The sequence below is a fragment of the Pseudophryne corroboree genome, chromosome 5 (assembly GCF_028390025.1).
Source record: "Pseudophryne corroboree isolate aPseCor3 chromosome 5, aPseCor3.hap2, whole genome shotgun sequence".
NCBI classification, from domain to species: domain Eukaryota; kingdom Metazoa; phylum Chordata; class Amphibia; order Anura; family Myobatrachidae; genus Pseudophryne; species Pseudophryne corroboree.
In genome coordinates this window covers 651,967,004-651,992,772 of record NC_086448.1, presented here as the reverse complement: position 1 = coordinate 651,992,772, position 25,769 = coordinate 651,967,004, and the positions used below count along the sequence as shown (strand labels likewise).

The window sequence follows — 25,769 nt, the reverse complement described above, 5'->3', positions numbered from 1 at the left end:
GGGCAGCCCACAATGATTTGTGTAAATTATGTCTAAAAGTTTTTTTTTGTCACATTAATTTTATCCTACATATACCGTATTTTTCGGACCATAAGACGCGCCGGACCATAAGACGCACCTAGTTTTTAGAGTAAGTAAACTGGAAAAAAAAGAGCCAGCATACACAGACAGACAGACAGACACACACACACACACACACACACACACACACACACACATCAGAGCCAGCATACACATACACAGACACACAGACACACACACACACATCAGAGCCAGCATACACAGACACACACACACACACACACACACACACACACACACACATATATTGTAGACAGTACCAGTGGTTCCCCGCGTCCAGGCTCTCAGCTAACGCTTGCCCCGCGTGCACTCCTGAGGACCAAGGAGGTGTGGGGTAGATGCCGGGCTCTGCTGCTGGGCTCTGAGATGCGCCGCGCTCTGCTGATGACGGCGCAGCAGCAGCAGCAGCATCCAGGACCCGCCGGTTCCCCCATGTCCAGGCACTCAGCTAACGCTGCCTGCAGGGAAACTCCTGAGGAGGGAGGAGGTGTGGGGGAGCGGGGGGGGGGGGGGGGGAGTCACATGATGCCGGGCTCTGCTGCTGGGCTCTGAGATGCGCCGCGCTCTGCTGATGACGGCTCAGCAGCAGCAGCATCCAGGACCCGCCGCTACACGCGAACTCCATCTGCATCTGCTCTTATTCGCTCCATAAGACGCACATACTTTTTCCCCCACATTTTTGGGGAGAAAAAGTGCGTCTTATGGTCCAAAAAATACGGTAATTAAAAGTTACATTTTATCGTTGATTCAAGTGTACGATAAGAGTGCCCCAACATCGAGTCTTTCTTTTCTTCTTTTTCTATAAGAAAGTTATGTAAGCAGAAAGTTATTCTACATTTTAAACAAAGTTTTTTTAATAAATGTGAAAAGCATTATATATCTATTTGAGGGTTTTGGGGTATCTTGAAGGCCTGTTTACAGCATTCCTACTAAATCCATCTCTATATGAAGAGTTTACGTGACTGGAAACAAGTCCTACATTTAATTGAATTTCAGCGAAGAAACACTTTTCAGTTAGGACACAGACCATCTCTACAGTCCAGGAAATTGGATTTGAGTTTACTGATTGAAGATATACAGATTTTTTAAAAACATTCAGCTTTCATTATGAGGGTTATGGACAATTCTAATTGAGATAGACTTATTTACACCTATTTCAGCGCCCTCTTGTTGTTGTTCTGTCTATTTACATACTATTGGAATCTCTTGTTGATAAACAACCACCGAGGGTAGCAGCCGAACACTTTTGAACTATGATTAATTAGATTTTATTGTATAATACCCAAACAGAGGATGCAGTATATACAGGTAATCATGCGGCATTCATGGATCTTGTTAACATGTGAAAAAATCACATCATGCCCACCAACAACTCTTGGTTTGACGTTGAGATTTTTTTCAATCTTCTTTTCCAAAACAAAGCACAAAATTATAAACATCTTACCTTTATAGATATTTACTGAAAAGTGCTCAGCATTTGGGTAAACATCTAGAAAGGGGGTGCGGTTAAGATGCCAGCTGTCGGGATCCTGGCAGTCGTAATACCAACGCCGGAGTTCCGGTTCCGGCGCGCGGATGAGCGGACACAGAGAGTGAGCTCCGCTACTCCAGCCACCCCAGCCTCCCTTAACAAGGCTATTAAGCCTCTCTAAATCAGCCCACACCACCGGAGACTAAAGGGGACAAGTACCGCTGTATGGAACGGTACTTGTCTGTCATGTCGGGGGGGAAATCGCGCAGCAGGAGGGAGAAGGAGCTGAGATGCGCCCAAACTAAAATGGCGCTGGGTGCTATCTCCTCACAGGTGCAGCATGATCAGGCTCATCTTAGCCAGGATGGCGACTCCCACTCAGCAGAATGTGATGATTCCTCCGAAGAGCAACCCCTCCCAGCCCAGCAGACTAAAGGTGGGAAGATAAAGCCACAGGCTGTGAAGGTAATGATATCTGATAAAGCGCTGCAGCAGCCCCCAGAGAAACAGTTTTCTCATGCTGATATGGTAATAGCCATTAAGCAGGCTATTAGCCCAATGTTTAAAGAACAAACAGCCGATATTAATAGTCAACTTGCACAACTGACACAGAGGGTCCTTGGCATTGAACAGCGCTTAGGAGAGACTTTTGCTGACGTAGCTAATCTTAAAAAATCTACTTCTAGAAACACTAAGGATTGTCTTGCAACTACACAACAAAATTCAGGATTTAGAGAATAGATCCCGTAGAGGAAACCTCAGAAGCATAGGCTGCATTACTCCATGTGGAAGATAGATGCTCCGACCTGATTATAGAATTAGCCCACAGGTTAGGCCCGATTCGACCACAAGAGGGAGCCTGGCCCAGAGCAGTGATATTCAAACCTTTGATTTTTCTTCATAAAGAATTATTGTGGTCTGCGTCCCGCAAGATAAAACAGCTCGCCTGGGACGGACATAAAATTCTGCTTTCTCTAACGTCCTAAGTGGATGCTGGGGACTCCGTCAGGACCATGGGGAATAGCGGCTCCGCAGGAGACAGGGCACAAAAGTAAAAGCTTTAGGATCAGGTGGTGTGCACTGGCTCCTCCCCTTATGACCCTCCTCCAAGCCTCAGTTAGATTTTTGTGCCCGGCCGAGAAGGGTGCAATCTAGGTGGCTCTCCTAAAGAGCTGCTTAGAGTAAAAGTTTTGTTAGGTTTTTTATTTTCAGTGAGTCCTGCTGGCAACAGGCTCACTGCTACGAGGGACTTAGGGGAGAGAAGTGAACTCACCTGCGTGCAGGATGGATTGGCTTCTTAGGCTACTGGACACCATTAGCTCCAGAGGGAGTCGGAACACAGGTCTCACCCTGGGGTTCGTCCCGGAGCCGCGCCGCCGACCCCCTTGCAGATGCCGAAAAGTAAAGAGGTCCAGAAACCGGCGGCAGAAGACTCTTCAGTCTTCATAAGGTAGCGCACAGCACTGCAGCTGTGCGCCATTGTTGTCAGCACACTTCATAGCAGCGGTCACTGAGGGTGCAGGGCGCTGGGGGGGGGCGCCCTGGGCAGCAATGATAGTACCTTATTCTGGCTAAAAATACATCACATATAGCCCCTGGGGGCTATATGGATGTATTTAACCCCTGCCAGGTCTCAGAAAAACGGGAGAAGAAGCCCGCCGAAAAGGGGGCGGGGCCTATTCTCCTCAGCACACAGCGCCATTTTCCCTCACAGAAATGCTGGTGGGAAGGCTCCCAGGCTCTCCCCTGCACTGCACTACAGAAACAGGGTTAAAACAGAGAGGGGGGGCACTTATTTGGCAATATGTATATATATATATTAAAATGCTATAAGGGAAAAACACTTATATAAAGGTTGTCCCTGTATAATTATAGCGTTTTTGGTGTGTGCTGGCAAACTCTCCCTCTGTCTCCCCAAAGGGCTAGTGGGGTCCTGTCCTCTATCAGAGCATTCCCTGTGTGTGTGCTGTGTGTCGGTACGTGTGTGTCGACATGTATGAGGATGATGTTGGTGAGGAGGCGGAGCAATTGCCTGAAATGGTGATGTCACTCTCTAGGGAGTCGACACCGGAATGGATGGCTTATTTAAGGAATTACGTGATAATGTCAACACGCTGCAAGGTCGGTTGACGACATGAGACGGCCGGCAAACAAATTAGTACCTGTCCAGGCGTCTCAAACACCGTCAGGGGCTGTAAAACGCTCATTTACCTCAGTCGGTCGACACAGACACAGACACGGACACTGACTCCAGTGTCGACGGTGAAGAAACAAACGTATTTTCCTTTAGGGCCACACGTTACATGTTAAGGGCAATGAAGGAGGTGTTACATATTTCTGATACTACAAGTACCACAAAGAAGGGTATTATGTGGGGTGTGAAAAAACTACCTGTAGTTTTTCCTGAATCAGATAAATTAAATGAAGTGTGTGATGATGAGTGGGTTTCCCCCGATAGAAAATTATTGGCGGTATACCTTTTCCCGCCAGAAACACCCTTTAGGGTGGATAAGGCGCTCACACGCTTATCAAAACAAGTGGCGGTACCGTCTCCAGATAGGGCCGCCCTCAAGGAGCCAGCTGAGAGGCTGGAAAATATCCTAAAAAGGTATATACACACATACTGGTGTTATACTGCGACCAGCGATCGCCTCAACCTGGATGTGCAGCGCTGGGGTGGCTTGGTCGGATTCCCTGACTAAAAATATTGATACCCTTGACAGGGACAGTATTTTATTGACTATAGAGCATTTAAAGGATGCATTTCTATATATGCGAGATGCACAGAGGGATATTTGCACTCTGGCATCAAGAGTAAGTGCGATGTCCATATCTGCCAGAAGATGTTTATGGACACGACAGTGGTCAGGTGATGCAGATTCCAAACATGGAAGTATTGCCGTATAAAGGGGAGGAGTTATTTGGGGTCGGTCCATCGGACCTGGTGGCCACGGCAACAGCTGGAAAATCCACCTTTTTTACCCCAAGTCACATCTCAGCAGAAAAAGACACCGTCTTTTCAGCCTCAGTCCTTTCGTCCCCATAAGGGCAAGCGGGCAAAAGGACAGTCATATCTGCCCAGGGATAGAGGAAAGGGAAGAAGACTGCAGCAGGCAGCCCATTCCCAGGAACAGAGCCCTCCACCGCTTCTACTAAGTCCTCAGCATGACGCTGGGGCCGTACAAGCGGACTCAGGTGCGGTGGGGGGTCGTCTCAAGAGTTTCAGCGCGTAGTGGGCTCACTCGCAAGTGGACCCCTGGATCCTACAAGTAGTATCCCAGGGGTACAGATTGGAAATTCGAGACGTCTCCCCCTCGCAGGCTCCTGATGTCTGTTTTACCAACGTCTTCCTCCGACAGGGAGGCAGTATTGGAAACAATTCACAAGCTGTATTCCCAGCAGGTGATAATCAAAGTACCCCTCCTACAACAAGGAAAGGGGTATTATTCCACACTATATTGTGGTACTGAAAACGGCTCGGTGAGACCTATTCTAAATGGATAATCTTTGAACACTTACATACAAAGGTTCAAATCAGGATGGAGTCACTCAGAGCAGTGATAGCGAACCAATAGGGTGTCCCTGGACATCAAGGTTGCTTACCTCCATGTCCCAAATTGCCTTTCTCACCAAGGGTACCTCAGGTTCGTGGTACGGAACTGTCACTATCAGTTTCAGACGCTGCCGTTTGGATTGTCCACGGCACCCCGGGTCTTTACCAAAGTAATGGCCGAAATGATGATTCTTCTTCAAAGAAAAGGCGTCTTAATTATCCCTTACTTGGACGATCTCCTTGATAAGGGCAAGGTCCAGAGAACAGTTGGAAGTCGGAGTAGCACTATCTCAAGTAGTTCTACGACAGCACGGGTGGATTTTAAATATCCAAAATTGCAGCCGTTTCCGACGACACGTCTGCTCTTCCTAGGGATGGTTCTGGACACAGTCCAGAAAAAGGTGTTTCTCCCGGAGGAGAAAGCCAGGGAGTTATCCGAGCTAGTCAGGAACCTCCTAAAACCAGGAAAAGTGTCAGTGCATCATTGCACAAGAGTCCTGGGAAAAATGGTGGCTTATTACGAAGCGATTACATTGGGCAGATTCCACGCAAGAACTTTTCAGTGGGATCTGCTGGACAAATGGTCCGGATCGCATCTTCAGATGCATCAGCGGATAACCCTATCTCCAAGGACAAGGGTGTCTCTCCTGTGGTGGTTACAGAGTGCTCATCTTCTAGAGGGCCGCAGATTCGGCATTCAGGATTGGATGCTGGTGACCACGGAGGCCAGCCTGAGAGGCTGGGGAGCAGTCACACAAGAAAAAAAATTTCCAGGGAGTGTGATCAAGTCTGGAGACTTTTCTCCACATAAATATACTGGAGCTAAGGGCAATTTACAATGCTCTAAGCTTAGCAAGACCTCTGCTTCAAGGTCAGCCGGTATTGATCCAGTGGGACAACAACACGGCAGTCGCCCACGTAAACAGACAGGGCGGCACAAGAAGCAGGAGGGCAATGGCAGAAACTGCAAGGATTTTTCGCTGGGCGGAAAATCATGTGATAGCACTGTCAGCAGTGTTCATTCCGGGAGTGGACAACTGGGAAGCAGACTTCCTCAGCACAACCTCCACCCGGGAGAGTGGGGACTTCATCGGGAAGTCTTCCACATGATTGTGAACCGTTGGGAAAGACCAAAGGTGGACATGATGGCGTCCCGCCTGAACAAAAAACTGGACAAGTATTGCGCCAGGTCAAAAGACCCTCAGGCAATAGCTGTGGACGTTCTGGTAACACCGTGGGTGTACCAGTCGGTGTATGTCTTACCTCCTCTGCTTCTCATACCCAAGTTATTGAGAATTATAAGACGTAGAGGAGTAAGAACTATACTCGTGGCTCCGGATTGGCCAAGAAGGACTTGGTACCCGGAACTTCAAGAGATGCTCACAGAGGACTCATGGCCTCTGCCGCTAAGAAGGGACTTGCTTCAGCAAGTACCATGTCTGTTCCAAGACTTACCGCGGCTGCGTTTGACGGCATGGCGGTTGAACGCCGGATCCTAAGGGAAAAAGGCATTCCGGAAGAGGTCATTCCTACCCTGGTCAAAGCCAGGAAGGAGGTGACCGCACAACATTATCACCACATGTGGCGAAAATATGTTGCGTGGTGTGAGGCCAGGAAGGCCCCACGAAGAAATTTCAACTCGGTCGTTTCCTGCATTTCCTGCAAACAGGAGTGTCTATGGGCCTCAAATTGGGGTCCATTAAGGTTCAAATTTCGGCCCTGTCGATTTTCTTCCAGAAAGAATTGGCTTCAGTTCCTTAAGTCCAGAAGTTTGTCAAGGGAGTACTGCATATACAACCCCCTTTTGTGCCTCCAGTGGCACTGTGGGATCTCAACGTAGTTCTGGGATTCCTCAAATCACATTGGTTTAAACCGCTCAAATCTGTGGATTTGAAATATTTCACAGGGAAAGTGACCATGCGGTTGGCCCTGGCCTCGGCCAGGCGAGTGTCAGAATTGGCGGCGTTTGTCTCACAAAAGCCCATATCTGATTGTCCATTGGGACAGGGCAGAGCTGCGGACTCGTCCCCAGTTTCTCCCTAAGGTGGTGTCAGTGTTTCACCTGAACCAGCTTATTGTGGTACCTGCGGCTACTAGGGACTTGGAGGACTCCAAGTTGCTAGATGTTGTCAGGGCCCTGAAAATATAGTTTCCAGGACGACTGGAGTCAGGAAAACTGACTTGTTGTTATCCTGTATGCACCCAACAAACTGGGTGCTCTTGCTTCTAAGCAGACGATTGCTAGTTGGATGTGTAGTACAATTCAGCTTGCACATTCTGTGGCAGGCCTGCCACAGCAAAAATATGTAAATGCCCATTTCACAAGGAAGGTGGGCTCATCTTGGGCGGCTGCCCGAGGGCTCTCGGCTTTACAACTTTGCCGAGCTGATACTTGGTCAGGGGCACACCCTGACTGAGGAGGACCTGGAGTTCTCTCATTCGGTGCTGCAGAGTCATCCACACTCTCCCGCCCGTTTGGGAGCTTTGGTATAATCGCCATGGTCCTGACGGAGTCCCCAGCATCCACTTAGGACGTTAGAGAAAATAAGAATTTACTTACCGATAATTCTATTTCTCGTAGTCCGTAGTGGATGCTGGGCGCCCATCCCAAGTGCGGATTGTCTGCAATACTTGTACATAGTTATTGTTACAAAAATCGGGTTATTATTGTTGTGAGCCATCTTTTCAGAGGCTCCGCTGTTATCATGCTGTTAACTGGGTTCAGATCACAGGTTGTACAGTGTGATTGGTGTGGCTGGTATGAGTCTTACCCGGGATTCAAAATCCTTCCTTATTGTGTACGCTCGTCCGGGCACAGTATCCTAACTGAGGCTTGGAGGAGGGTCATAGGGGGAGGAGCCAGTGCACACCACCTGATCCTAAAGCTTTTACTTTTGTGCCCTGTCTCCTGCGGAGCCGCTATTCCCCATGGTCCTGACGGAGTCCCCAGCATCCACTACGGACTACGAGAAATAGAATTATCGGTAAGTAAATTCTTATTATTTCAGGATTACTCGGCTGAGTTATCCAAGGCCAGGCGTGACTTTGCTCCTATATGTTCCCGCTTTATCCAGGAAAACAGGAAATTTGCCCTCCTCTACCCAGCGCGGCTGCGCATATACAATGGTTCACAATCTGTTGATTTCTTATCACACATGGATGCAGAGGCATCTGAGGCTGATGCGAATAATTCCAGGTTGTCAGACTGTGAATGATTATCCATATAATTCCTGCAGGAGTTCGAATCTAAACTGCCGTTGTGGAAATTCGGCTGAACTTTGCCTATTGGAACATTTATGGTCCTTGACTCTTCTACACTTTCCGTGGACAAGAGTACTTTTAGAATTATCCACATCACACTGGTATTTCCATTGTCCATGCTGCATAGGTTTGATAATTTTTATACAAAGGGGAGAGGACAGAAGGCTCTTGTGTGGGCGCACTCTTATAGAAAAGAAGTAAATTTGATAAGGTAATTGAGATAAATGGTTAAAACATAACTTTTATTGACTAATATTACAAACGAGGTTGTTACCGGAGATCTATCCTTTAAGAATGCAATATACCGAGCATCTTAGTGAGATAAAAAATGTTCTGGTCTCTTAATGATTAAAAGTGTGTGGAAGGGCGGTAGACATTAGTTGGTCATACCCCCATTCCCACTTGACCAGTACAGACTTGCTGTATTGATGGAACCACAGGGTAGTCAAGACACAAAAATAATGATAATAACTATGCTCTCTTGGCTTAAGTAGAATTAGAGAAATGATCAGAAGTCATTCCTCTGAGTATAATACAAGAAAAATGGACATGCTCCTATCTGGATTTGAGACAGTAATAACGGTAGAGGTAAATATGGCACCTCACGTAGATGGTGCCCGTGACCAAAGGTCTGGAGATTGCAGAGTAAAGAAAACAAGTGGTGATACTGCTGTTGGTGTTGCTACCACATAGGTGAGGAAAAAATCCCACTCTACAACACCAGGTATTCGCAGGTGGTCCCCCTTCCTGGTACTGACTTGGCCCAACGCTGTTTAGCTTCCAAGATCAGACGAGATCGGGCGTTGGCAGCGTGGTATGGTAGTAGAGAATTTTATGTGAACATCAATGAGAGTGCACCTATTTAAGAATATTGAAAATCAGAGCCGACAGGAAGAGGATTGAGGAAAGATGGAGTAAAAAGGTGGATCTGCTTTCCACGTTAGACCTGATCCAATATTCCCACTCATGTGGTGCAATGTACCAGGAATCGTAAATGAGAGTCCACGAAGGATAGTGATCTATAGACAGTTGAAGTTAATGAGAATCATGATCTATAGACAATTTGAAATTAATAAAAATACAGTCAGAAAAACACTATCACAGGTATATTACAGTATATCCCGACAGATAGTGCATGATAGGAGATGCTGATTGAAACAGATAAATGCGTAGTCACTCTGGTGATACGGTCTATTTCAAAACTGAGGGTAAGGTCTGGGATCTATAGGGTTAAGCACTGAGGTGACTGATTTATAGAAACTATACCAACATATATCTGTTAACCATGTGTGTCATACACTGTTTGCCACGTAGTCCCGGATAGAATATGGGATGCTAATATATACTAATTATCTGCATGCATAAATTGCTATGAGGAGGCAATAATAAAAATGGATGAATACCAGCACTTAAATAAGTATAACAAATATAATGGTCAAAAATTAATAACACCTAAACTAGGCGTTAGTTTCCAATAGGTTCACTCAATGCTAGGTGAGTGCTAATGAATAAAGGTCTCTAGATAATCACCCCTATGATACGTACTAGGTACGAGATAATTCAAGCGGTACTGCTAGGTTTTGTAAGTAGGAGTTGCTATCCGTGTCAGAGAGCCACAGGATAGTAATGCTTACAGTTTCACCAGAGATCAGGGTAAGCCGAGAGAGCAAGGCAGATAAATGAAGCTAAATGCCAGGATACGGTAGTGTCGACGGGACCCCTGTTCCTAAATGCGGAAGACGCGTTTCGCCCTAGGGCTTGTTCACTTCCGGGTTCCGGAAGCCGGAAGTGAACAAGCCCTAGGGCGAAACGCGTCTTCCGCATTTAGGAACAGGGGTCCCGTCGACACTACCGTATCCTGGCATTTAGCTTCATTTATCTGCCTTGCTCTCTCGGCTTACCCTGATCTCTGGTGAAACTGTAAGCATTACTATCCTGTGGCTCTCTGACACGGATAGCAACTCCTACTTACAAAACCTAGCAGTACCGCTTGAATTATCTCGTACCTAGTACGTATCATAGGGGTGATTATCTAGAGACCTTTATTCATTAGCACTCACCTAGCATTGAGTGAACCTATTGGAAACTAACGCCTAGTTTAGGTGTTATTAATTTTTGACCATTATATTTGTTATACTTATTTAAGTGCTGGTATTCATCCATTTTTATTATTGCCTCCTCATAGCAATTTATGCATGCAGATAATTAGTATATATTAGCATCCCATATTCTATCCGGGACTACGTGGCAAACAGTGTATGACACACATGGTTAACAGATATATGTTGGTATAGTTTCTATAAATCAGTCACCTCAGTGCTTAACCCTATAGATCCCAGACCTTACCCTCAGTTTTGAAATAGACCGTATCACCAGAGTGACTACGCATTTATCTGTTTCAATCAGCATCTCCTATCATGCACTATCTGTCGGGATATACTGTAATATACCTGTGATAGTGTTTTTCTGACTGTATTTTTATTAATTTCAAATTGTCTATAGATCATGATTCTCATTAACTTCAACTGTCTATAGATCACTATCCTTCGTGGACTCTCATTTACGATTCCTGGTACATTGCACCACATGAGTGGGAATATTGGATCAGGTCTAACGTGGAAAGCAGATCCACCTTTTTACTCCATCTTTCCTCAATCCTCTTCCTGTCGGCTCTGATTTTCAATATTCTTAAATAGGTGCACTCTCATTGATGTTCACATAAAATTCTCTACTACCATACCACGCTGCCAACGCCCGATCTCGTCTGATCTTGGAAGCTAAACAGCGTTGGGCCAAGTCAGTACCAGGAAGGGGGACCACCTGCGAATACCTGGTGTTGTAGAGTGGGATTTTTTCCTCACCTATGTGGTAGCAACACCAACAGCAGTATCACCACTTGTTTTCTTTACTCTGCAATCTCCAGACCTTTGGTCACGGGCACCATCTACGTGAGGTGCCATATTTACCTCTACCGTTATTACTGTCTCAAATCCAGATAGGAGCATGTCCATTTTTCTTGTATTATACTCAGAGGAATGACTTCTGATCATTTCTCTAATTCTACTTAAGCCAAGAGAGCATAGTTATTATCATTATTTTTGTGTCTTGACTACCCTGTGGTTCCATCAATACAGCAAGTCTGTACTGGTCAAGTGGGAATGGGGGTATGACCAACTAATGTCTACCGCCCTTCCACACACTTTTAATCATTAAGAGACCAGAACATTTTTTATCTCACTAAGATGCTCGGTATATTGCATTCTTAAAGGATAGATCTCCGGTAACAACCTCGTTTGTAATATTAGTCAATAAAAGTTATGTTTTAACCATTTATCTCAATTACCTTATCAAATTTACTTCTTTTCTATAAGAGTGCGCCCACACAAGAGCCTTCTGTCCTCTCCCCTTTGTATAAAAGTTTGCATACTTTCTGGCTCTGGGCGCACCACCAACTAGGACGATAATAACACCGATACGTATATAGTATACCATATGGAAAAGGCTAATTTTTGCCCTTTTTCTCCCCTACCAGTTTAGGGTAACTCACTGTCCTGTTTTGGTTTTTCTTCTTTAATTTTCAGTATCTATTCCTATTTAGCTTTACCGGTGCCGGATCGCCCTAGGTTTTTGTATAGGTTTGATAATTCACATACAGACCTGTGTCGCTGCTGAACAATCCTATCCTTAACTGTAGAGCGACAAATTTGCTATCTTTGTTTAGCAGTAAATATTGTTCCTAATTTCTACCTCTAGCTACAGTATACAGTTTTTCTTGTACCTTTTACTGTGCAGAATTTATAGTCCAACTTTGACTGGCTAATCACACACGAAGCCTTGTACCCTCCTTGTCAGTAACTGCAGTGGAGGATATCACTTACTATTAGCTTGGTTTGATGTTTAGTCTTTATGGGTAGGGATTTTTGCACTAACTACTATTTTACCCTGCTTTTCAATTCTTGATAACCCTAATAGATTTGCCAGATGGTGGGTTTGTTGATATTTGTAGAGCCCCCCTCCATATCCCCCTCCCTCCCCCCCTCTTTCTCCAAAAGTTAAACTGATTGGATACCTTGCTTGACAAACGGGAAACTGCTCTACATTCTACCAAGATTGGTGATCTTGTTGATCACCTCGTAGTTAAGCGATGCTTTTGTTATATGGTTAATGGGCTGGTGGCAAGTCGGAGGCAGAGTTTGACGTTTTGCGGACTCCATTCTAAGCGGCAGGTGTTGCTTAATGTATGCGGAAGTGTTCTCACTGTTGTTGAAAATGTTATTTCTTATGCTTTTTGTTTATATTTTTGAACGCCACTTGGTGTTCTCCCCCACTTTTCTTCCCCCCTCATCTCCTTTAGTCCCATGTGCTATTGTTTATTTATTTATGTATCTATCAGGATGCCCCTGATTGGAGCCATTGAAAGGATGATATGGCCTTGCATATAGGTACCTGGAAGGTGGGAGGACTTAACTCCCCTAATAAGCGCAAATGTGTTCTCATGTATTTGAAAAAGTTACGTTTAGATATTGTTTACTTGCAAGAAACGCATCTATTACAAAGTGACATCCACAGGTTAAATATTTTGGGCTGGAGAGTCCTGGTGTCTGCCTTTTACAATTCAAAGTCGAGAAGGGTTGTGATTATTGCACGTTCTTCCCTATCCATAGAGGTCTCAGATGTCACCATTGACCCTATGGGGCGTTATATTGTGGGTAGATTATCATATGAAAAAATGCTATTTGCTTGTGCCTCTGTATACGCACCAAACGTATATTCTTTACATTTCCTGACAAAACTTATTTCTATATTACTGCCACACTCTCACCCCTGATAATTGTAGGTGACCTAAATCTAATATCCCTTGCTCACCTTGACAAACAGTCTCCCACACCCTCTAACATTAAGATTCCAAAGCTTGGTGTACCGGAATTTGCATGAGACCTACACATGCTCGACTCTTGGCGCACATTACACCCGACTTACAAGGACTACTCCTGCTTATCGGCAGCTACTGGACGAATGTCACGGATAGACTATATATTGAATTCAATCACCCTCTTACCAAAGCTGTCTAGAGCGAAGATGGAGCCAATAACTATTTCAGACCATGCGGTTGTTTGGATTAAGATGCAATTGTCTTCTGATAGGGGTAGCTCAATACACTGGAGATGTCCCTCAGCAATTAACACTTCTCAAACACTGAAAGATACAATATTCAAATCCTGGGATGAATTTGAGATGGTCAACAGTGAAATAAAATTGACTAAAGCCGTACTCTATTGGCAAGCCTTTAAGGCAACGCCCAGAGGGGTCATAATTTTGCAAAGAAAAAGGGAAGGATGTCTCCCAGCGCTAATGTTGTCAGATATATAGTGGTCAATGGCAGTATCTGCTCATAGAAATATGAATCACTCAAACATCAATATAATTTAAAAATAAAATAATATTTTATTAATCTGGCACAGGATAAACAAACTTCTTATATGCAGTGGACCCTTATATAGAGATCCTCACTATTTACAAAAATATTCTAAAGTGATCCTAATACCGGTATACACAAAACAATCACACACAACAATAAACATATAAAACCAGTGATACGCTGAGTAGCGATTATTCACTTGGTAGGTACTAGTATTCCTCAGGTGAGTATAGGCATATAAGAGTAGTTGCTATGCCACAGTCACTTGTCATACAGGGAATTAATTCAATAAGAGTTATGGTTAATACCAGCCAAACGGTGTATACCCCTTCCAAAATAGGAATTAATAAATCACCAGGGCCGGAATCGTCAGTTCCTTAATGAGAATGGCCAGAAACGCTAAGTGCACTTACTTCAAGTCACAGGAGGTTTGTAGAACGGGTGTCTGCCGGCAGACATGTATGATAGCTCCGCAATCTACTAGTTTCGCCTGACACCGCAGGCTTCCTCAGGATAGCCGAGCTGTATCAAAGCCCCGTTCTTTTATCCCTACCTGACGTGGCAGTCGTCATGGTAACTAATTCTCCTTCCGCGTACACGTTGCCAGGGCGACCGAGCCTCCGTTCACGGCTTCAGTCTGTTGTTTCTCGTAGTCATGGAAACCGGACGTGGTGACGTATCTTGCTCCGTCTCACTCGTCCCCCTGATAGCCGGACACGTCTCTCATGCGGCGGCTCTGTTGTCATGGAGATCCTCTCTGCACAGTGTTTTTTTCTCCTCTCCTCCATATATATGTTATATGTTTATTGCATGATGGAATTCTTCTTATACATTCCGTATTCACATGCTTATAATTACTCCTCATAATTGACAAGAGGGGCAGTTCTGGACAATAAATAAACTCCAGATATATCACATACTGAGCACAACACAAGACATACATAGAAAGACAGTGATTTTTGCTCCTAAAATTTAAAAATGTTAAGAACTAATAAAAGTGATATATGAAGAATATATAATAATAAATATCTCCCTAACTTCCATAATATACATCCCTTTGGATCTAGTTTATTCTTTGAGAAAGGGAAAAAGGTCCCATTCTATATTGAGGCCCTTGGGTATCAGAGTTTCCAATTCAAAAATCGTTTTAGCTTCTTCTCTCAAGAGTGCATTATCCCAATTCCCTCCTCCCCATGATTTTTGTATTAATTTAATTCCAATAAATTCTAATCCCGTAGGGTCACTATTATGCATTTTCGTAAAGTGTTCCGGAATGCTGTGGTTGTCTTTATTGGTCCTGATGTTATTGAGATGTTCAGTAATCCTAATATATAAACTGCGGTAAGTTTTCCCTACATATTGTAGCCCACATGGGCATGTCATCAGGTAGATTACACCTTTTGAGTTACATGTAATTTTATCTCTTATAGTGTATTCTTTTCCTGTATTTTTAGACGTATATTTGTCCACACATTTTGTCGTGATCTTTCTGTTTTTTTTGCATACAATGCAATTATTGCATCTGTAGAACCCAGATTTCATTTCTTTCAGCCAAGTTTCTCCTCCTTTGTTATTATTTTTATAGTAGCTCCTCACCAGACTCGTTTTTAAATTAGGCGCTCTTTTATAAATTATTCTTGGTTTCGTTGGCAAAATTTCTTTGAGGTCATCATCCGCAGTAAGAATATGCCAGTGTTTGTAAATGCTTTCTTCTAGGAACCTTCGTTGACTAGAATAACCCGTCAAAAACATCACATCCTGTTTATTCTTCGTATTCTTATCTTTGTATTGGAGGAGATTCGTTCTGGCTACTTTATCTACCTCGTCCTTGCTTTTTTCGAGGTCGCCCTTAATGTAGTGTTTCTCCTCGAATTGCTCCATCAGATCCAGTACTTGTATGTCATAATCCACCTTCTTAGAGCAGTTTCTTCTTAGTCTTTTCATCTGGCCTTTCGGGAAATCCTCATTTTTTGCTCCATAGCAGCTTTAGTTGATCAGGCGAGGCATAACAGCGCAGTCCTCGACTCCTTGTTTTGAGTCATAATTTTGCATACTGCTTCCCAGAAAAAACACGCTATCTCACAATTCACTCAAGCACAGGATGCACAGACGTCTTCTTTTCAGCTTTATAAATCTAACCAGACGGTGGTTACTAAAGCCTCCTATAACAAGGCCAGACAACACTTTGAAAATGTATTTATCAAAATGGAGGCGTCTTATACTTTCATAAAGAGTTGCAAATTTCATAGATTCGCTAACAAATCTAGTAAACTCCTTTCGAATCTGTTGTGTGGTCAGCGTAAACCGCCCACAATTTACCCCTTAAAAATGGGGGATGGGAACACCACATCTTCAAACACTCAGATAGTGGAGGTTTTGAAAGATTTTTACACCACACTCTACTCAGCCCCACCAGTAGATAGCTCTCAAGAATCATCCTTTTGGGATGGCTTACCTATCCCGCAGATGTTGGATTCTACGGGTGAATTATTAACCTCTAAAATCTCCACAGAGGAGGTTGCCCTAGCGATCTCTCATTTAAAATTAGGAAAGGCACCTGGCCCTGATGGTCTCACCCCTGAGCTCTATAAACTTCTAGCTCCCCGTATTATACCCATGCTGGTGTTAGTTTTTAATTTTATTTTAGACTCAGGTAATTTGCCTTTACATTATAACACAGCACATATTAGGGTTCTCATAAAGCCTGGCAGGGATCCCTCTGAACCTGGTTCATATAGACCAATTTCGTTATTGAATATCGAATATAAAATGCTAACAAAAATTCTGGCAAATCGATTGAAATTGGTTCTTCCGAATCTTATTCATGAAGATCAGATGGGATTCGTGCAGGATAGAAGCTCTGCGATCAGTGTGAGAAGGGTGTTGTTGGCGGTGAGTGGATCCCGGGGTGCCGTGTCGGACGCCCCACAGGCTATACTCTCTAGATGCGGAAAAGGCATTTGACATGGTGCTCTGGGACCACCTGTACAATGTTCTGTCAGGTTTTGCTTTCCCTGGTAGATTCATAGGTTTTCTACGGACATTATACACACAACCCAGGTCACAACTGATATGTAACAGCTTACTCTCTGACCCATTCCCAATAGTGAGAGGCACCCGGCAGGGCTGTCCCCTCTTCCCTCTCTTATTTATACTAGCTTTAGAACCGTTGGCTATTGCCATACGGCAATTCCCGCTATACCAAGGAATTAAGATAGGTGACAGAGATCTTAGAGTGTCATTGTTCGCAGACGATATGCTCCTTTACATTACTAATCCTGCTCACTCTATCCCAGTAATCTTAGATTTAATTTCTCAATTTGGGAACATAGGCTATAAAATAAATGTAAACAAATCAGAGCTACTGTTTATAAATGGGAAGGACCAACGCACAATGACGGAGGGCAATACCTGGAACATAAAAATTATGCCCTCTCACTTAAAATATCTTGGTATCCTTATCGCTAACAACATATCTACGATCTATAGTTTACATTTTAGCTCCGTCATTTTAAAGATGGAAAAATCCCTAGAGCAGGTGGTATGACTTACCATTATCACTTTTAGGCAGGATAGAGGTGGTAAAGTCTATCCTCCTGCCCAAACTGTTGTATCATATGCAAATGTTGCCCCCTTAAACTGACTAAGAAAGACATTAAACTTATTGACAAGATCTGCTCCAAATTTATTTGGAAATAAAAAAAAAACCTAGGATTGCTTCTTGGAAATTAAGATGCCCAAAAGCGAGTGGGGGACTAGGCTTAACAGACCTCACGCATTATTCAAGAGCACTTTTATTCAGATTCGCACTTGATTGGTTGACAGAAGGTAGTAAATTCACAGACTTTGAATTGGAACGAGGATATTTTCATCCGTACTCTCCAGGAGTCCACGTGGATCGTTAAGTATGAAAAAGTAAAAAAAAAGGAATTTAAAAAAAACCCCTCATGTCGACATTTTGACCTGTCAACCTAGAACATGTCGACCTTCTGACCTAGTGACTGTCGACTTATAGTGGTCGACCTAGACACTGTCGATCTTCAGACCGGATCCCATGTGTTAAGTCTTAGTGTTGACATGAGTGATGCATTTTGTCGTATTTATCCACCCAAGTTACAATGCAGACATTTACAATTGCACACTGTACACCTTGAAGAGTAATACCTTTAATTCTGTCAGTTACGTCTGATCCTCTCTTGCTACCCAAAAATATTGTCTTCTATACACTGTTTTATAGATATGCCGACTCTATTCTTATGATTTTTGTTTGCCATGTTTTGGTGTAATAATGTGGAAAAACCCAATAAAATTTATTTAAAAAAAATTTAAAATAAAAATACAGTCCCGACACCAGTCAGAATACAGACAGTCCTTCCCAACACTAGTCATAATACCAATGCTGGAATCCCTACAGGGTCAGGAGACCGATGCTGGAATCTCAGCGGCCCTTCCAAACACATAGCAGCCAGGAAGCAGCACACCAGTACAGGGATTTTGTGCAATCTAGCCGTAGCTAGTTTTATTGTTCAGTACAAAAACACAAAACATAAAAATAAATCCTAGCCCAGCTGGGCACTTACTAAACAATACAGATCCCTTCACTCAGAGTCATAAGACCTAATGGCCCTACCACAAATATAAGCAAATGCACAGTACTCACAGTAAGAAAATCACTATGTCTCTTAACAGACACCCTGCCTATTTCCCCCAGGTATTGAGACCCTGAGTAAAGCCCTGGCACATCTTTATTTGCCTCTACAGTTGTCAGCACCAAGTAGCCTGATCTCAGGCTGAAGACCTGAAATGGGCCCAACAGATGGAACCTGCCCTCTCACTCCAAGCACAACCCCGGAAACCCATAACCAGCTTCTACTAAAGGCCAAAACATCTATCCAGTCTGTTTTGCAATCACAGACATTTTCCTGAGGTTTAAATCCATATAGGTCAGAAACCTGGGACAAATCTCCTACAAGATATGTACAACCTTAAAAGTGCTTTCATCACACTGTGCTGTACTCCACTTTTGTATGCACTTTAGATATCCTTTCTATGCACTTTGTAGCAGAGGAGGACTTTCCGGTTCCAGACTTAATAGAGAAAAAAACTATACAAATTGTGCTTTATTTACCCCCCCCCCCCCCCCCCATAAACATACGTTGTAAAAAAAAAAAATGAAAGCTTACTTAAAATAAAAAAGCATTATGTTGTATAGGCACACATGTCTAATGACATCCTTAGATACTTGTACCGCCTCTGCATATGATTAAAGAGGTTCTTCATTCATTGAATGGGAAATCATTGCAGAATGCCCCCTTGTACAGGATATTACTTGCCTTCACCAGGAGGGGGTTCTTGTTGAACAGGCACTGCACATGTTGTCCATGTGTACCCTCCATCAGCATTAGGTAGTTTGTGCTAAGCGCTTGTGGTTTTTGAGCCCCATCTGGCCATGAGCGCCATACTCACGCCATAGCTGGAACAGAGGATAGCCACCGGGGGAAGGCGAGCCTTTCTACATCTGGGTACCTCAAGTACTGCACCATAGCACCGGTGGGGTTTCACACATGCATGAAATCAGCTGCATGCTGTAAGTGGCCTGAATTCAGAAAGTAGCTATCTAACACTACTCCAACGGCATCATTGTGATATGAAGATTCATACATCTCCACTAAATACACTGAGCACTTTGATGTGTATCTTTCACAGTCTGCAAATTTCTTTAAGTAAAATTCAGCATTGTATACTATATATGAGCAGAAAATATCAATTCCTAAATTCTGAACAGGTGACACGGTAGGTGATTACATTTACAAAAATAAATACATTTATGTGTTTATCTGTGTAAGCACAACATACATATTAGCATGTAGTGTATGGTTTTTTTTTTTTTTATAGTAGAAGCATTATAGATACTGTGTTTTCCTTTATCATCATTATGGACAGGATAAAGTCAGTCATCATTTACCAAAATATAGGCAACTGCATTGCATACATCTGTCTATTAACCACTTACCTGGATATTTTTTACAACAAGCTGCTCAGGAATTGTCATTTTTTTATGATTGAATTATGATAAGAACATCTATTTAAAAGACATCCAACACGATTTTATTAAAAATAAATACACTTTTACACATTTTTGTATGAACATCGCCTAAACGTTGATGGTCAAGATATTGGACCATTGATGATTGGACCATTGTTATCTCACATTTTCTGGTGGCTGCTCATCTCTGCAGTCTCTAGATTACTCAGGGAATGTAAGGGCAGCTTCTATTACATTTCTATGAAAGCTGTGGGGTGGAGGGTGTCACCAGGCTGCCCAGTGAGCAGTAACTGGCAGCACAGCAGGCACTAGGGGAGGGAACTAGGATGCAGAGGGGCCGGGAGGTCCCTCTGAGAGTGGCAGTTGCTGTGTGGCTGTGGGCGTTTCTGACTCGTGACATTAGATGCGACCATGTCAGGGAAAATTCATGCCGGTGTGGTCGCACCTGTGCAACCATACCAGGCAAGTGTTTAAATACAATTAATCACTTGTAAGAAGTGCATTTTGGTATTGGAAAAGATGTAGAAATGTCCATTGCATATGTATGCTGCCTGATTCCCATCATAAATAAGCATACGGATAGCAAGGCGTATAACCCTGTACCTTACCGGTAACCTTCCTATAATATCCCATGCTTATTGCAAACTACAATTATCCTGTAGCCAGGGGCGTAACTAGGATGGTGCAGGCAGTGCGCTGCACACAGTACAGAAGCCCTTTGGGCGGCGCTGTCCTCCGCAGCAATCTCTAATCACATCCCGGAACCTACACTGTGTTTCCCTGGTGTAAGCCAGCATCAGACTACAGGATATCTATAACCCTGGTGCCTGTGTACAACATCTCAGAGCCGGTAAGAGTCACCGCGATCCACCACGAAGACCACAGGATCAAAATCTGTGTACACTGACATCGGGAGTTTGCGCTCTGCCACTGCCCACACCCTGGACCTGGCATTTCGCATCCCTGCCGGTTCATATAAGTGACAAATTAGACAGACACCCGCTCATTTACCCTTCCAGCCAGTCAGACACTACAGCAGGCTTATTTTCCCTTCCAGCCGGTCAGACACTACAGCAGTCTGGTCATTATCCCATGTATTTCACTCCTTATGTTATTAACTGAGTTTACTGAAATTTTTAGGTTATCGCACATTTATGTTTTTTTAAAACTATATGACCTTTTTTATGATTGCTAAAACCTTATAAATTTAGGACCCTGTACTGTATATGACCTTTTCTGACTAATGGCTGGGTGTGTATACAAGAAAATGTAGTCACTGATCCTAAAATAATGAGACCTAGATTTGCTAATGAACTTGCTCACACTTGTTTATTTTCCCTCATGGCTGGTCAGACACTACAACAGACAGCGGCTCATACACCCCCAGCGGTTTGGAGACTACAGCAGACACCCACTCATTTACCCTTCCAGTTGGTCGGAGACTACAGCAGACACCCGCTCATTTACCCTCAGCCTGCAAAGGAAGAAGTGCGGCTAACAAGACTCACCTCTGGCCTGAGGTAAACATGCAGGAATTACTAAATCAGAGGAGTACTTCTGTTTCTACAAGGTATTAACACCAGAACGTGCACCTCTATAAACTTGTGCAAACTGGAGGGCGGGGGTAGCAAGTCTGCGCTGTATAGGACTGAGACAGCTGGCCATGTGGAGAGTGCCAGAGCTCCCTAAGGGCTCAGTACAAAAGTGCAAAATGAAAAAGGGGGTGTGCTCTCTCTACAATGGCGCTGGTCTCTCTTACGGTCACCTATGTATGTGGATAATACCCAGGTGTGAAAGTGTATGTTGAAACACACTGGTATGGTAAATAAAATGGAATTTAATACAATACTAACATGCAATGTCTAGAAACAAGCAATACATAAAAAAACAAGTGGACTGGGAACAGGCCATGGGGGGAATGTGATCCTACCGATGCAGGTGGAGGAGCCGCAGGTGTCAAATAAAGGCAGGGTACCCCGGGAAATACCCTGTTGGTGGCTCCTCTGATCGAATTCCCTTCCAGGCAATCAGGAAAACAGTCTGCCAAATGTCCAGGGGGTGGGCAGCGCCACAAGGTATCTCCAACGCAGTTTGGGACAGCCTGGTCCCTTCTTCAAGGCAAGATACCTTTGTGGCTTGATGGGGATCCTTTTAAATGTCTTTTAGCCAGTGACAAACGGCCAAAAATGGCGGGAAATGTCACTTCCTGTCCAGACCGGAAGTGACGTTTACGGTCCATTCAATGGATGTTTTGACCAGAAATGACATCAGAAATGCGTTCCACAGTGTCCATTGCTCTCTCCTGAGAAGATATCAACTTCTATGAGTGGGAAAAGTGGTGGACAATCGTTTTTGATGGTCATTAGACAGCATTTTGATTGTTTCCAATACAAAGAAACAGAAATTATAACCGGAATTAATATTCAAATATGTCCCATGATGCACTTTATTAGCTTGAAGGAGAGGTAAACTTATATAGATGTCCGGTGAAAAGGATGGATCACAGTTCTTTCGTAGTGGTCGTTGAATGGCATTCTCATGTAGAAACAATGTAGTTCCCCATTGACATGAAAAAAAGCAAATACAACAATAAATAAATAATAGGAATAAATGATTCTAAGTAAGGTATACACCTGAAAAAGGAGGGCCATTAAGCATGACTAAGTGGTGATGGATAGATGCTGTGGCTGGTATGATGTTAAAGAAACCATTTGATTTCAAAGTCTTGATTAAGACCATTGGGGGAAAGCATTTGTAAATTGAATATCATCCTCATTTCTGCTTTTGCTGGGTTGGCTTCTAGATTCCTATCTTTCCATGTGGACCTGATATTCCGGATACCTACAAAGTAGGCAATTGAATTGGTGGAACACTGATGTTCCTTCCGGAAGTGGTCTGAGAGATGGTGGGTGGTAAGACCTTTACGGATGTTGCGCAAATGTTCCCCTATGCGTGTTTTCAAGGCCCTTGAAGTTCTACCCACATAGGATTTACCGCATTTGCACATGATGAGGTAGATGACACTGGAAGTATTGCATGTGATGAAGTCATGAATCTTCAATTTATTACCATTAATGATGACTTCTTTGTATTTGGTTTTCTCCATTTTGATGCTTCTGCACCCCACACATAGACCGCATCTGTGAAAGCCAGCAGTTCTTATCGGATTGGTGTTTTTCACAGGTAGGGCACTTCGTACCAGTTTGCTCTTTAGATTGGCCGCCTTACGGTATATGAACTTAGGTTTGCTGGGAAGAATGTTTCTTAATATTGGGTCTCCTTGGAGGATGTACCAATGTTTGTGAATGATTCTTTCAAAATATTTGTAATCTGAGTTGAAGCCTGTGAGAAAGGCCCATTGACTTTCTGATGTGGATTCCTTTTTGGTCTTCTTCTGGTCTTGAATGAGCGGTTCTCTTTCACTGGATTTGATTTCTTGAGCCGTTTTTTCAATCTTTTCGGAATGGTATCCTTTCTTCAGGAAGATGTTCTTCAGATGATCAATTTGTGTTTCACATTCCATTTGTTCACTGCAATTCCTTCTTATACGGATGAATTGACTCTTTGGTATCCTTTGGAGCCAGTTCTGATGGTGTTCACTGTCTGTAGATATATAATTTTGTGTGTCCGTGGGTTTATGAAAAGTTTTGGTATGAATGATTCCATCTTTAATATATATAAAAAGATCTAGGAAATTCACTTCATTCTGATTTATAGTTTAGACAAAGTTAAGATTAACTGAATTCTCATTAAGATTTTGGCAAAAAGTCTCCAAAACGCCCTTACTTCCATTCCAAAAGAACAGGATGTCATCAATGTAGCGACTCCAATGTCGTTGTTTTGTGCCCCTAATTATGCTGGAATAGATGGTAAAGGATTCCCAATAGGCCATGAACAAATTAGCATAACTTGGGGCAAAGCGAGTACCCATGGCTGCACCTTTGCGTTGCAGGTAATATTCGCCATTAAAGAAAAAGAAGTTGTTAAGAATAAATTCAATGGCTTTTATGATGAAGGATTTCCTTACTTGGCTTTCCTCAGTCTGGTCTAAGAACCACGAAACAGCTTTGATACCATCAGTGTGATCGATCACTGTGTAAAGCGATGATACATCGGCAGTGATGAGATAACAGTTGGATTCCCATTTAATCTCCTGTATTCTTCTAATCGCATCCCTGGTGTCCTTCAGGAATGATGGTGTTTTTCTTACTATGGGTTGTAAGAAATGATCAATCATAGCCGACAAATTGGCAGTCAAACTGCCCGTTCCAGTGATGATTGGACGACCTGGGGGGACAGTTAGACTTTTATGCACTTTTGGCAGGATGTAAATAGTAGAAGTCACTGGATTGTTGTTGGTGAGGTATCCATGTTCACTTTCTGTAATTCCGCCTGATGCTAAATGTTTCTCTAGGAATTTTTCATAGAGGTTCTTGATGCGTGTTGACGGATCAGTTTTTAACTTCTGATAGGTGTTAACATCTGTAAGCTGTCCCATGATTTCCCGAATATAGTCATCCATATTCATTATTGCAACTCCTCCTCCCTTGTCGCAGGGCTTAATTGTGATGCTCTCATTCTGGCTTAAATCGGTGATGGCTTGTCGTTCTTTTCGCGATAGATTGTGGCGTATCTTGGTGTGATGGTTTTTCTTCTTTATGAAGTCCTCAGTGACCAATTTTTGAAAAGTCTCAATAAAGTTTCCCTTAATATGAGCTGGGTAAAATTGTGATTTCTTTTTGAATGTACGGTTAGTACCGTTCTCTTCAGATGTGTTCTCCATGTTCTCCGAATTGGCCTCCTGTATCGCAAAGAATTTTTTCAATGTAATTTTCCTGGTGAATTTCTGGAGATCTATGTATTGTTCAAATGCATCGGCCGTGGTTGATATACACTTTCACACCTGGGTATTATCCACATACATAGGTGACCGTAAGAGAGACCAGCGCCATTGTAGAGAGAGCACTCCCCCTTTTTCATTTTTGCACTTTTGTACTGAGCCCTTAGGGAGCTCTGGCACTCTCCACACGGCCAGCTGTCTCAGTCCTATACAGCGCAGACTTGCTACCCCCGCCCTCCAGTTTGCACAGATCTTCCCCTAACAGGGGATAGCACCACTGCAGCGGTATGCTACATCACATCAACAAAAGAAGTGAAGAAGTGAAAGACGCCTTCGAGGTCAATTTTAACAAAGATGAATTTCTCACCAATGATGAAATCTGGACACTGTGATGCACAGAGTCACTGATTGGTTATTAAAGGAGAACCGTCTATGGTGGGAAATAGCCACCCTTGAGAAATAAAAGACGGAACAGCTCATTCCTAAAGGACTACGAATTGAGAAGTATCCATCATTCACAGATGCATCAGAAGAGTTTACGAAGGAGTGGATCACAATTCTTGATAATTGCTCGCTTGCCCTGATAGATTTAATTCTGAAGGAAAGGACATCGAAACTAAAGGAAACCAAGGATAGAATCAAATCCTTTCAAACCTTAATAGAACCCTTCACCAAGTTGCCATGGTTCGAGATGCTAGAGAAAGAATTAGCTATAAAAATGGAACACAATACCAGAGAGCTGATTAAGAAAAAACAAAAAAAGCTGCAGAGAGACTGTGATTTCTATCGATTTGGGATCACCAAATCTAAGAAAACCAAACCATCTAATCAAGTTCCATCCACTGCACATAACGAGGGAGAAGACTCTTCTAGAAATGACCGCCACTCCTACCACTGTGACAACGAAAGATCATCTGGTCATCAATGGAAAAATGAATATAAATATAATAGAAACCTATTTCGTCGGTCCATGTGGAATAGAAAAGAACAACGGTACAATGAAGAGAACCGCTATAAACCACCACAACGATACAGGCATCAAAGGAATAAGACATGGAGAAATAATGGCGATTGGACAAAAGAAAGATATATGAGAGA

At 43.3% G+C, this 25,769-nt stretch overlaps 2 pseudogenes; one reads left to right on the top strand and one right to left on the bottom strand.

The window, feature by feature from the left end:
- Positions 1 to 9,075: 9,075 nt before the first annotated feature.
- Positions 9,076 to 9,194, bottom strand: LOC134930655 (5S ribosomal RNA; annotated as a pseudogene).
- A 1,898-nt stretch (positions 9,195 to 11,092) lies between these two features.
- On the top strand, positions 11,093 to 11,211 carry LOC134930644 (5S ribosomal RNA; annotated as a pseudogene).
- The last annotated feature ends 14,558 nt before the right edge of the window (positions 11,212 to 25,769 follow it).